Source organism: Arachis hypogaea, chromosome 6, assembly GCF_003086295.3.
Source record: "Arachis hypogaea cultivar Tifrunner chromosome 6, arahy.Tifrunner.gnm2.J5K5, whole genome shotgun sequence".
In the NCBI taxonomy this organism is placed as follows: Eukaryota; Viridiplantae; Streptophyta; class Magnoliopsida; order Fabales; family Fabaceae; genus Arachis; species Arachis hypogaea.
Genome location: NC_092041.1, coordinates 72,385,940 through 72,399,123, shown reverse-complemented (window position 1 = coordinate 72,399,123; position 13,184 = coordinate 72,385,940). Strand labels below are relative to the sequence as shown.

The following is a 13,184-nucleotide window of genomic DNA, read 5'->3' as shown; positions in this document are numbered from 1 at the left end:
AAATTAAATTCTTATTTGACACTTTATTTATAATTATTCACTTAATTATGGCCTTTATCTATGTTTAAGATTTTTATTTTCTTTAGGATATACATCGATCATACTAAAAAATTAATATTATATCGGTCAATTTCAGCTAATAAAATATTGGCCATTAATAATAAATAATTTAGAATACTTTTGAATATTCTCTTTAGTATAATTATAGATGTTCTAAACTAGTTAATTTTAGCCAAAAAATATTGGCCATTAAAAATAAGTGAAACCAAGTTTTTAAAATTAAAAATCTACTCACATACTACTCTCTCTCTCTCTTATTATGTTTATTATCTCTCTTCTTTAACGAATAATATTTCTCTCTCGAATAAATTATTCTTCCTTCTCTTTCAATTTTTTGTTGTATTGCGCTACATTTTTTGTGCATTTTGTTCAAAATTTTATGCTTATGACATCTTGTTTCTGAATTTTTTAATCTACAATAAAGTACTTGTGAATTGGATATGAGTTTTCGTTAAATACAAAAATATTTAAAGATAATCATATTTCAGATCAACTAGATCCGTGTGAATTAGTTGTTTCTTTTCCATTAAACATAATTAAAGATGTATGAATACTTTCTTTGATGATTCTAACAAATTAGTGTAATCTATCCAAATATTAGTTTCTATTATTTGTGTTGTTGTTCTATACTTTATATCTATGTGCTATATTTATATATTTTTATTCTTTTATTCTTGATTCTGGTTAATTATGATGATATTAGTTCTTCTTATTTGAGTTATTCTATGATTAAGTTGTTTATTCTGTTTCAATATTTCATTTCTATATCTGTGAATTTCTGTGCTATACTAATTAAAATATGTGCTATACTTAAATATTTTTATGTTGTGATGTACTAGAATTATTTTGTATATGATTTTTATTGTGGCTATTTTATTACTAGTTTTTATATATATCATGTAAATGACCAATAATGCTAAAGTTGGGATGATTTTTAAATTTTTGAAGAACTTGAAAATTTTTATATTGAACAAGTTGAAAATTTCTATAAGATTATGCTAAGTTTATAGGTTTTCTTTACCAAAATAAGAAACTCAAGTAGGAGGAGAATGAAATAAAAAACTAACTCATTACATGTAGTAGAGAGAGGAATATAAAATCCGATATACCGCCTGCTGTGAAGATAAATTTTATATCTGTTGCAAGGTCTCCTGTAAGAATCTATAATTTCATGTATGATATGCCTTTTGCTTCCTTTGTTGGTATGAATCACCATAGTCATTCTATATTTTTTGAATGTGTTTTGATGAAGAATGAGGACGTTAAACCATTCAAGTGGTTATTTGAATGTTAGTTTCGGTGTATGGATAAAAAAGTTTCAAAAAGTATTATAAGTGATCAATGCACATCGATACCAAGTGTTATGGAAGTTTTCATGCCAACTACAATTCATAATTAGTGTATTTGGTACATTTTGAAGAAGATTCCACAAAAATTAAATAATTACAAGAAACATATAAAAATTGAGCAAGCAAGGAATCATGTTGTTTGAAACTCTTTCAAAAAAAGCATTTAAAAGCAATTGAAGTGATTTTCTTATTAAGTATGAAGCAAGTAGGAATAAGTGACTGACAGGTAATATTTTTGTGTGAGTCACTATATTTCTGTGTTCGAAAAAGTTATTTCTGTACTATGCTTATATATTTCTATGCTTTAGTTTATTCACTTACTTTTTTCATTATTTTATAGAACTCTATGAAGATCGTGATCTATGGGTTTCAATCTTAATCACCACTTTTGAGTTGGAATGAGAAGTACATAAAAGAGCGAAAACATCCATGCTTTTTTAAATAAGTTTATTACATAGAAGAGTCCATTAATTCAGTTTGTGAAGCAATATGATAATTGTCATGGCATAAAGAACAAACAGAAAAGAAAACAGATGTTGTAGATTTTAATAGTTATATTTTATATAACAAAATCATCAATAAAAGCTCAATTTCAACATGTCTATACTCATATAAAGTTAAAAAAAGTGCAAGTACAATTTAGAGAAAAGATGAATTGTATTGCAAGATCGAAGTATTATCTTCTAGGCATTAAGGTATACGAGGTATTAGAATAGGTTGCAAACTCCATATTTAATAGTTTTGAAGTTAAATATGATGCGTTATCAGGTGAAATAAGATGCCAATGCTCATTATATGAATCAAAAGGTAAATTATTCCGTCATTTTTTGTGTGTGCTAAGTTTTGAGCAAGATAAAGTGGAATCAAGATATATATATTGAAACGTATTACAAGGTTTTTGTTTATTTGTAACAATTTTTTTATTTGTGGAGGTTTATAACCCCCACCAAATAGTTTGTGGGGGTTTCTAAAATTCCCAAAATTTGAGGTGTCACGAGGTCTTTTGTGTAAGTTTTGTGTGTGTTAGTGGGGGGTTTTATATTGAATTTTTGTGACGATTTTAAATCACTTTTGTGGCAGTTTAAAACCCCCACAAATTATTTTTTAATTTTAAAAATATAATTATGTTGTGAGATTTTTCAAACCTCCACAAATTCTGTAATTATTTATTTATTTTTAATTTCAAATCATTCATTAATCTCATCTCATTTACATATTTTTAAATTAGAAATTTATTTTTTAATGTCAAAAACAATAAACACATTCAAAGAGAAGTCTTAAACACCAATTTGGTTCAGAAATTTCATAAAATCACCACAAAACAAGATAATCCAATTAAATTCAATACACAACTGTAAGCTTTAAAGTTAAGCCAATCCAATCAAAAACAGATTAACATAGCTTGCTACCTGTAAATGAATCACAATTCTCGTGAAAGATATAGAAAAAAAAAAACTTGAAAAGGATATTATGAGGTAAAGCCAATGATTTTTAAACTAAATTGAGTTAACCTGGATTCAAAACGCATAGATTTCAAATGAAAATAAATATAAATCAAAGTTAATTTAATTCTAAACATGCATTCAAAACTCATAAAAAGTTAAAAACAAAATGATTATATCTATTCTATATCTATAAAGGGCGAATTTTTTTCACCGAAAGTTGACATTTCTACTATACCCAATTGATGTTAAGATAAAAATTGAAGAACTTTAGTATGTACGGACCTGAAGACGGGTTGTAAGATACTGAAAATGAAAGAAGGTTATGAAATCTAACAAGGCCATTGTGTGAAGTAACCAAAAATCAAAGAACTTTTAGACGGAGAGAGAGAGAAAAAGAGGAATTGTAGTAGTTTTAGTAAAAAACCTTTGTAAACTTGTAATTACTAAGACAATACACTTCTTACTATATCAAATACAAATGCTTAAATATCATTAATATTAAGTTATCCTTCTGATATCAATTAGAGAGTCAATTACCAATTGCTCTACAAGTAGTTATGATACTAAACTAAACTAAATGTATTGTCAATGGTGGCACTAACCATGGAATGAGTGCTGAATTCAAAGATAGCTAATAGCAACAACATCAACAACTTTGAGCTGAGACTTCATTTATTCCAACAAATACACTACAAAGAAAGTCCAACAATGTTTATTTCAAGACATATGTATTGATAGTTTACCCTACTTGTGTAAATACATATGGATAACATGTCCATCAGTGTTCATTCCAACTCTTAACTCCACTACTATACGTACACTACTTGTGTAAATATTTAAGACAATTATTATATGATGTTCAACTAATTAACAACATTTTCAAGACAATAAAATAACAATATTAGCAAGGAAAAATAAGTGAAACTATGTTAAAAAGCAATCAATTGTTTACCAAATTGTTGCTTAACTTTTGGAACACCAAATAATGAAGTACCAATCAATTTTACACTACCATATATATGATTCCTGTGATTCACCGTCTCTCTAATCTCCTTCAAGGCTTGTGTCTTTTCTTCTGCTTCATGTTCCAAAATCTTGTACTGTAAACAGAACAAAAACTAACTCGCACTGTTAATCATAAGCTGAGTTGATAGAAAAAAGAGCATTATTTTATTTTATATACCCTTTGCCACATGAAGAAAAGATCTGCATCTCTCTAGTTAACAACTTCAATAGAGGTCCGTGATGGTAGGATGCTGTTGTTTGGAGGAAAGTTAGTGGATGCAGGATCGAAGCTTTCAAAGAGAGAAAGAGCTTGTCAGCTTTGATTTTGGTATCACCATACTCCATCACATGAGAACTAATTGCATAGTTGTTATAATTAGAAGTCTGTTCCTTCACCTGTATAACAATACGAAGAAACCTTGCTGATTATCATGTATTAATATGAATATGATGTTATAATATTGTTAAATAGAAATATCTTATCGATTGATATTATTGCTGCAAGGTTTCTTTTCTTAGATTGTGAGTATGGCTACACACATTACATATAAACAGAATTAAAATTTGAAAAGAGAGGAAGAAATAATAGAGAAGAAGAGTACCTGTCTTCCATCTAAGACATGTGTTCGGATTGGAAGGCAACATGAACGACATTATTCTCTTCTTTCACGCTTGCATTGCCACATTGTAGTGTACTAATTCATCCCAATCAAAGACTCCAAGTAAAAGACTGATACTTTATAGATTTAAAAAGTCATGATACTTTTCAGAGTGCAAAACTGGGTCTTTAAGGTTGAAAATATGGTAAGAGTTGGAATACAAATGAATAGGAATTAAAACCACTAACCTTATTGATGTTGGGAACTAATTCCTACAAATTAAAAATAATATTCTTTGTTATACTCTATTATAAAAGAACAGAATTGTTTAGTTAAAAAATATAAGATCAATTATAAATTTTAAAATATAAAGATTTATTTTTAAATTTGATAAAATTATATAGACTTTATTAATTCAACTATACTAAAATAGAAATAGTTGTACGTGATCACACCTGAAAGATTTTCATCTAAGTTTTCATTTGCCATATATTCATAGATGAGTCCTATATTAGTTTCTTCATTGTAATAACCAATAATAGAAGTCAAATTTCGATTATGTACTCTCATTAGAATGTAGACTTTTTTATCATATGCCTAGAGCATCTGTTGTTCAAATACTACATGTTGTCCTTTCTTTTGGATGCTAGGCACACCTATACAAAAATCTCAAGTGACCTTAGGTATCCAAATCTTTTTGGATCCTTGAATGTTAAACCACCTCTTTTGGCCAAGACCATTGTAGTTGCCAACTATTTTGTACAGTTTGTCTCCAATCATTTCTTCACATATATTGAATAGGAAAATGTCCATCTCGATTGCATAAATGATAAAATCTTTTTGGTTGCTGTTTTTTTGGATTAGTTGGTTTTTAAAACTTTAAGTCATCTGAAGTAGAAGCTATGTTTGCAAAAGGTGATCTTTCAAAAGTATTTTTTTATTTTGATGAAAATCCAATCCAGCCTTTTCATAAAGAGGTTTTTGACTAGCCAAGAATTTATTTATATTTTCAGAACTTTGAGCAAAATTGGCCAGATCTTCTTTTAAGCTTTTTACCTCTTTGTGCAACCTTTCATTTTCATCAAAACAGTTCAAGTATACAATCATAGAGTATTGTTTCTCACAGCCTTTAAGTTCAGCCTTTAGCCTCTTATTTTCTTCAACAAGATCAACAACGATTTTGGCTTCCCTTAATTAATTTTTGAGAAAAGTGTTTTTGGTCTTTAGGATGTCATTTTGAGATTCAAGTTCATGATTTTCATTTAAGAAGCATCTTAGTTTCTCAGTGAGATGATTGATCATAAGATGAAGCTCTTCAGTAGAGGGTTCAATGAAAATTACATCATCAGTTTGATCGGCCATGAGGCAGGTTTGGGATTTGCTCTCTGATTCTTCCTCTTCGTCTGAATCGTTTTCCAGATCTTCCCAAGAGGCCATGAGCCCCTTCTTCTTTTCTTTCTTGGTCTTTTCATCTCTCTTTAGCCTAGCTTCTTTGCAGTTGTGACAGATTATTTTGCCTAGATCCTTCTTTGGTCTTCCTGAACTGCCTCCCTGCGCCTTTCCTTAAGCTTCATCATTTTCCTGAATTTCTTAGCAAAAAGAACAAACTCATTATCAGATAAATTATCACTGGATTCATCATCTAGGGACTCAGTGAATGATTTGAGAGCAATTCCTTTCGTTTTGTGTCATTTTTCAAGTAAGCGGTTTCGAAAGAAAATAAATTTCCTCTCAGATCATCATATGTCATTTGATCATTGCCACTGCTCTCTGCTATAACTATAGCCTTTGTTTCCCAATCTTTAGTGAGACTTCTCAGGACTTTCCTCACTAACATAGGTTCAGGGTGAGTAATCCCCACAGCATCTAAGCCATTGATGATGACGTTGAATCTTTCAAATATTTCGTCAATAGATTTTCCTTCCTCATAGAGAACTGGTGCGCGAAATTGTGATCAATACTTTTCACAACTCTCATAATCCCCGGTCATGAACCCCAAAAACTTGGTAGCTCAATACCATGGCATTACACAACTTCACACAAATAACCAGCAAGTGCACTGGGTCGTCCAAGTAATAAACCTTACGCGAGTAAGGGTCGATCCCACGGAGATTGTTAGTATGAAGCAAGCTATGGACATCTTGTAAATCTTAGTCAGGCAAACTCATATGGATATGGTGATGAACACAAAGGTAAAGATAAAGATACTTATGTAATTCATTGGTAGGAACTTCAGATAAGCGCATGAAGATGCCTTCCCTTCCGTCTCTCTGCTTTCCTACTGTCTTCATCCAATCCTTCTTATTCCTTTCCATGGCAAGCTTATGTAGGGTTTCACCGTTGTCAATGGCTACCTCCCATCCTCTCAGTGAAAACGTTGCCTATGCTCTGTCACAGCATGGGTAATCATCTGTCGGTTCTCGGTCAGGCCGGAATAGAATCCAGCGATTCTTTTGCGTCTGTCACTAACGCCCCGCCTGCTAGGAGTTTGAAGCACGTCACAGTCATTCAATCATTGAATCCTACTCAGAATACCACAGACAAGGTTAGACCTTCCGGATTCTCTTGAATGCCGCCATCAATTCTTGCCTATACCACGAAGACTCTGATCTCACGGAATGGTTGGCTCGGTTGTCAGGCGAGCACTCGGTTGTCAGGCGATCAACCATGCATCGTGCAATCAGGAATCCAAGAGATATTCACCCAATCGAAGGTAGAACAGAGGTGGTTGTCAGTCACATGTTCATAGGTGAGAATGATGATGAGTGTCACGGATCATCACATTCATCAAGTTGAAGAACAAGTGATATCTTAGAACAAGAACAAGCGGAATTGAATAGAAGAACAATAGTAATTGCATTAATACTCGAGGTACAGCAGAGCTCCACACCTTAATCTATGGTGTGTAGAAACTCCACCGTTGAAAATACATAAGAACAAGAGTGATCATTGGTTTCGGCCCCAGAGAGGGAACCAGAAGAACCAAGATCTGATCTCAGATCTAAAGTGATCAAAAGATGAAAATACAATAGTATAATGTCTTACTTATAGAAAACTAGTAGCCTAGGGTTTACAGAGATGAGTAAATGACATAAAAATCCACTTCCGGGCCCACTTGGTGTGTGCTTGGGCTGAGCAATGAAGCAATTTCGTGTAGAGACTCTTCTTGGAGTTAAACGCCAGCTTTTATGCCAGTTTGGGCGTTTAACTCCCATTTGGGTGCCAGTTCCGGCGTTTAACGCTGGAAATCTTGAAGGTGACTTTGAGCGCCGGTTTGGGCCATCAAATCTTGGGCAAAGTATGGACTATCATATATTGCTGGAAAGCCCAGGATGTCTACTTTCCAACGCCGTTGAGAGAGCGCCAATTGGGCTTCTATGGCTCCAGAAAATCTACTTCGAGTGCAGGGAGGTCAGAATCCAACAGCATCTGCAGTCCTTTTTGGTCTCTGAATCAGATTTTTGCTCAGGTCCCTCAATTTCAGCCAGAAAATACCTGAAATCACAGAAAAACACACAAACTCATAGTAAAGTCCAGAAAAGTGAATTTTAACTAAAAACTAATAAAAATATACTAAAAACTAACTAGATCATACCAAAAACATACTAAAAACAATGCCAAAAAGCGTACAGATTATCCGCTCATCACAACACCAAACTTAAATTGTTGCTTGTCCTCAAGCAACTGTAAATCAAATAAGATAAAAAGAAGAGAATATGCAATGAATCCCAAAAATATCTGTGAAGATCAGTATTAATTAGGTGAGCGGGGCTTTTAGCTTTTTGCCTCTGAATAGTTTTGGCATCTCACTCTATCCCTTGAAATTCAGAATGATTGGCTTCTTTAGGAACTTAGAATCCAGATAGTGTTATTGATTCTCCTAGTAGAGTATGATGATTCTTGAACATAGCTATTTATTGAGTCTTGGCTGTGGCCCAAAGCACTCTGTCTTCCAGTATTACCACCGGATACATACATGCCACAGACACATAATTGGGTGAACCTTTTCAGATTGTGACTCAGCTTTGCTAAAGTCCCCAATTAGCGGTGTCCAGGGTTCTTAAGCACACTCTTTTTGCCTTGGATCACAACTTTATTTCTTTCTTTTTTTCTTCTCTTTCTTTTCTTTTTCTATTTTTTTTCGATTTTTTTTCATAGCTTTTTCTTGCTTCAAGAACCATTGTAATGATTTTTCAGATCCTCAGTAACATGTCTCCTTTTTCATCATTCTTTCAAGAGCCAACATTCATGAACCACAAATTCAAGATACATATGCACTGTTTAAGCATACATTCAGAAAACAAAAATATCGCCACCACATCACAATAATTAAACTGTTATAAAATTCAAAATTCATGCAATTCTTTCTTTTCCAATTAAGCACGTTTTTTATTCAAGAAAGGTGATGGATTCATAGGACATTCATAACTTTAAGGCATGGACACTAAGACACTAATGATCACAAGACACAAACATGGATAAACATAAGCATAAAATTCGAAAAACAGAAGAAATAAGAACAAGGAAATTAAGGAACGGGTCCACCTTAGTGATGGCGGCTCTTTCTTCCTCTTGAAGATCCTATGGAGTGCTTGAGCTCCTCAATGTCTCTTCCTTGTCTTTGTTGCTCCTCCCTCATGATTCTTTGATCTTCTCTAATCTCATGGAGGATGATGGAGTGTTCTTGATGCTCCACCCTTAGTTGTCCCATGTTGGAACTCAATTCTCCTAGGGAGGTGTTTAGTTGCTCCCAATAGTTTTGTGGAGGAAAGTGCATCCCTTGAGGAATCTTAGGGATCTCATGATGAGTGGGGTCTCTTGTGTGCTCCATCCTCTTCTTAGTGATGGGTTTGTCCTCATCAATGGGAATGTCTCCCTCTATGTCAACTCCAACTGAATAACAGAGGTGACAAATGAGATGAGGGGAGGCTAACCTTGCCAAGGTAGAGGACTTGTCCGCCACCTTATAGAGTTCTTGGGCCATAACCTCATGAACTTCTATTTTTTCTCCAATCATGATGCTATGGATCATGATAGCCCAGTCTATGGTAACTTCGGACCGGTTGCTAGTGGGAATGATTGAGCGTTGGATGAACTCTAACCATCCTCTAGCCATGGGTTTGAGGTCATGCCTTCTCAATTGAACCGGCTTCCCTCTTGAATCTCTCTTCCATTGGGCGCCCTCTTCACATATGATCGTGAGGACTTGGTCCAACCTTTGATCAAAGTTGACCCTTCTAGTGTAAGGATGTTCATCTCCTTGCATCATGGGCAAGTTGAACGCCACCCTCACACTTTCCGGACTAAAATCCAAGTATTTCCCCCGAACCATAGTAAGATAATTCTTTGGATTCGGGTTCACACTTTGATCATGGTTCTTGGTGATCCATGCATTGGCATAGAACTCTTGAACCATCAAGATTCCGACTTGTTGAATGGGGTTGGTAAGAACTTCCCAACCTCTTCTTCGGATCTCATGTCGGATCTCCGGATATTCACCCTTTTTGAGTGAAAAAGGGACCTCGGGGATCACCTTCTTCAAGGCCACAACTTCATAGAAGTGGTCTTGATGCACCCTTGAGATGAATCTCTCCATCTCCCATGACTCGGAGGTGGAAGCTTTTGCCTTCCCTTTCCTCTTTCTAGAGGTTTCTCCGGCCTTAGATGCCATAAATGGTTATGGAAAAACAAAAAGCAATGCTTTTACCATACCAAACTTAAAAGGTTTGCTCGTCCTCGAGCAAAAGAAGAAAGAAGAGAGTAGAAGAAGAAGAAATGAGGGGAAAGGGAATGGCTTTTGTTTTCGGCCAAGAAGGGGAGAAGTGGGTGTGTATGTTGTGTGAAAATGAAGGAGTGAAGGAGGGTTTATATAGGAGAGGGGTAAGGGTAGGGTTCGGCCATTTGAGGGTGGGTTTGGGTGGGAAAGTGGTTTGAATTTGAATGGTGAGGTAGGTGGGGTTTTAAGAAGGATGGATGTGAGTGGTGAAGAGAAAGATGGGATTTGATAGGTGAAGGGTTTTTTGGGGAAGAGGTGTTGAGGTGATTGGTGAATGGGTGAAGAAGAGAGAGAGAGTGGTAGGGTAGGTGGGGATCCTGTGGGGTCCACAGATCCTGAGGTGTCAAGGAAAAGTCATCCCTGCACCAAATAGCAAGAAAAAAACACGTTTTGTGCCTTTTCTGGCGTTAAACGCCGGGCTGGTGCCCATTTCTGGCGTTTAACGCCAGCTTCTTGCCCATTTCTGGCGTTTAACGCCAGTCTGGTGCCCCTTTCTGGCGTTAAACGCCCAGAATGGTGCCAGACTGGGCGTTAAACGCCCAACAGCTAACCTCACTGGCGTTTAAACGCCAGTGGGTGCGTCCTCCAGGGTGTGCTATTTTTCTTCCTGTTTTTCATTCTGTTTTTGCTTTTTTCATTGATCTTGTGACTTCTCATGATCATCAACCTACAAAAAAGATAAAATAACAAAATAAAATAGATAAAATATAACATTGGGTTGCCTCCCAACAAGCGCTTCTTTAATGTCAGTAGCTTGACAGAGGACTCTCATGGAGCCTCAGAAATGCTCAGAGCTATGTTGGGACCTCCCAACACCAAACTTAGAGTTTGAATGTGGGGGTTCAACACCAAACTTAGAGCTTGGTTGTGGCCTCCCAACACCAAACTTAGAGTTTGACTGTGGGGGCTCTGTTTGGCTCTGCTTTGAGAGAAGCTCTTCATGCTTCCTCTCCATGATGACAGAGGGATATCCTTGAGCCTTAAACACCAAGGATTCTTCATTCACTTGAATGATCAACTCTCCTCTATCAACATCAATCACAGCCTTTGCTGTAGCTAGGAAGGGTCTGCCAAGGATGATGGATTCATCCATGCACTTCCCAGTCTCTAGGACTATGAAATCAGTAGGGATGTAATGGTCTTCAACTTTAACCAGAACATCCTCTACAAGTCCATGGGCTTGGTTTCTTGAGTTGTCTGCCATCTCTAGTGAGATTTTTGCAGCTTGCACCTCAGAGATCCCTAACTTCTCCATTACAGAGAGAGGCATGAGGTTTACACTTGACCCTAAGTCACACAAGGCCTTCTTGAAGGTCATGGTGCCTATGGTACAAGGTATTGAAAACTTCCCAGGATCCTGTCTCTTTTGAGGCAGTTTCTGCCTAGACAAGTCATCCAGTTCCTTGGTGAGCAAAGGGGATTCATCCTCCCAAGTCTCATTTCCAAACAACTTGTCATTCAGCTTCATGATTGCTCCAAGGTATTTAGCAACTTGCTCCTCAGTGACATACTCATCCTCTTCAGAGGAAGAATACTCATCAGAGCTCATGAATGGCAGAAGTAAGTCCAATGGAATCTCTATGGTCTCAGTTTGAGCCTCAGATTCCCATGATTCCTCATTGGGGAACTCATTGGAGGTCAGTGGACGTCCAGTGAGGCCTTCCTCAGTGGCGTTCACTGCCTCTTCTTCCTCCCAAAATTCGGCCATGTTGATGGCCTTGCACTCTCCTTTTGGATTTTCTTCTGTATTGCTTGGGAGAGTACTAGGAGGGAATTCAGTAATTTTCTTGCTCAGCTGACCCACTTGTCCTTCCAAGTTTCTAATGGAAGACCTAGTTTCAGTCATGAAACTTTGAGTGGTTTTGATTAGATCAGAGACCATGGTTGCTAAGTCAGAGTTATTCTGCTTAGAACTCTCTGTCTGTTGCTGAGAAGATAATGGAAAAGGCTTGCTATTGTTAAACCTGTTTCTTCCACCATTATTATTGTTGAAACCTTGTTGAGGTCTCTGTTGATCCTTCCATGAAAGATTTGGATGATTTCTCCATGAAGGGTTATAGGTGTTTCCATAGGATTCTCCCATGTAATTCACCTCTTCCATTGAAGGGTTCTCAGGATCATAAGCTTCTTCCTCAGATGAAGCTTCCTTAGTACTGCTTGGTGCATTTTGCATTCCAGACAGACTTTGAAAAATCATATTGACTTGTTGGGTCAATATTTTATTCTGAGCCAAAATGGCATTCAGAGTGTCAATCTCAAGAACTCCTTTCTTCTGACTAGTCCCATTGTTCACAGGATTTCTTTCAGAAGTGTACATGAATTGGTTATTTGCAACCATTTCAATCAGTTCTTGAGCTTCAGTAGGCGTCTTCTTCAGATGAAGAGATCCTCCTGCAGAGCTATCCAAAGACATCTTGGACAGTTCAGAGAGACCATCATAGAAAATACCTATGATACTCCATTCAGAAAGCATATCAGAAGGACACTTTCTGATTAGTTGTTTGTATCTTTCCCAAGCTTCATAGAGGGATTCTCCTTCCTTCTGTCTGAAGGTTTGGACTTCCACTCTAAGCTTACTCAATTTTTGAGGTGGAAAGAACTTTGCCAAGAAGGCATTGACTAGCTTTTCCCAAGAGTCCAGGCTTTCTTTAGGTTGTGAGTCCAACCATGTCCTAGCTCTGTCTCTTACAGCAAAAGGGAATAGCATAAGTCTGTAGACCTCAGGGTCAACCCCATTAGTCTTGACAGTGTCACAGATTTGCAAGAATTCAGCTAAAAACTGATGAGGATCTTCCAATGGAAGTCCATGGAACTTGCAATTCTGTTGCATTAGAGAAACTAATTGAGGCTTAAGCTCAAAGTTGTTTGCTCCAATGGCAGGGATAGAGATGCTTCCCCCATAAAAGTCGGGAGTAGGTGCAGTAAAGTCACCCAGCACCTTCCGTGTATT

At 36.1% G+C, this 13,184-nt stretch overlaps 1 non-coding gene across 1 annotated transcript; it reads left to right on the top strand.

Moving 5' to 3' along the window:
• Positions 1-12,701: 12,701 nt before the first annotated feature.
• On the top strand, positions 12,702-12,809 carry LOC112700439 (small nucleolar RNA R71). Its single transcript, XR_003153348.1, has one exon. It is a non-coding gene; the product is annotated as a small nucleolar RNA R71 (small nucleolar RNA).
• The last annotated feature ends 375 nt before the right edge of the window (positions 12,810-13,184 follow it).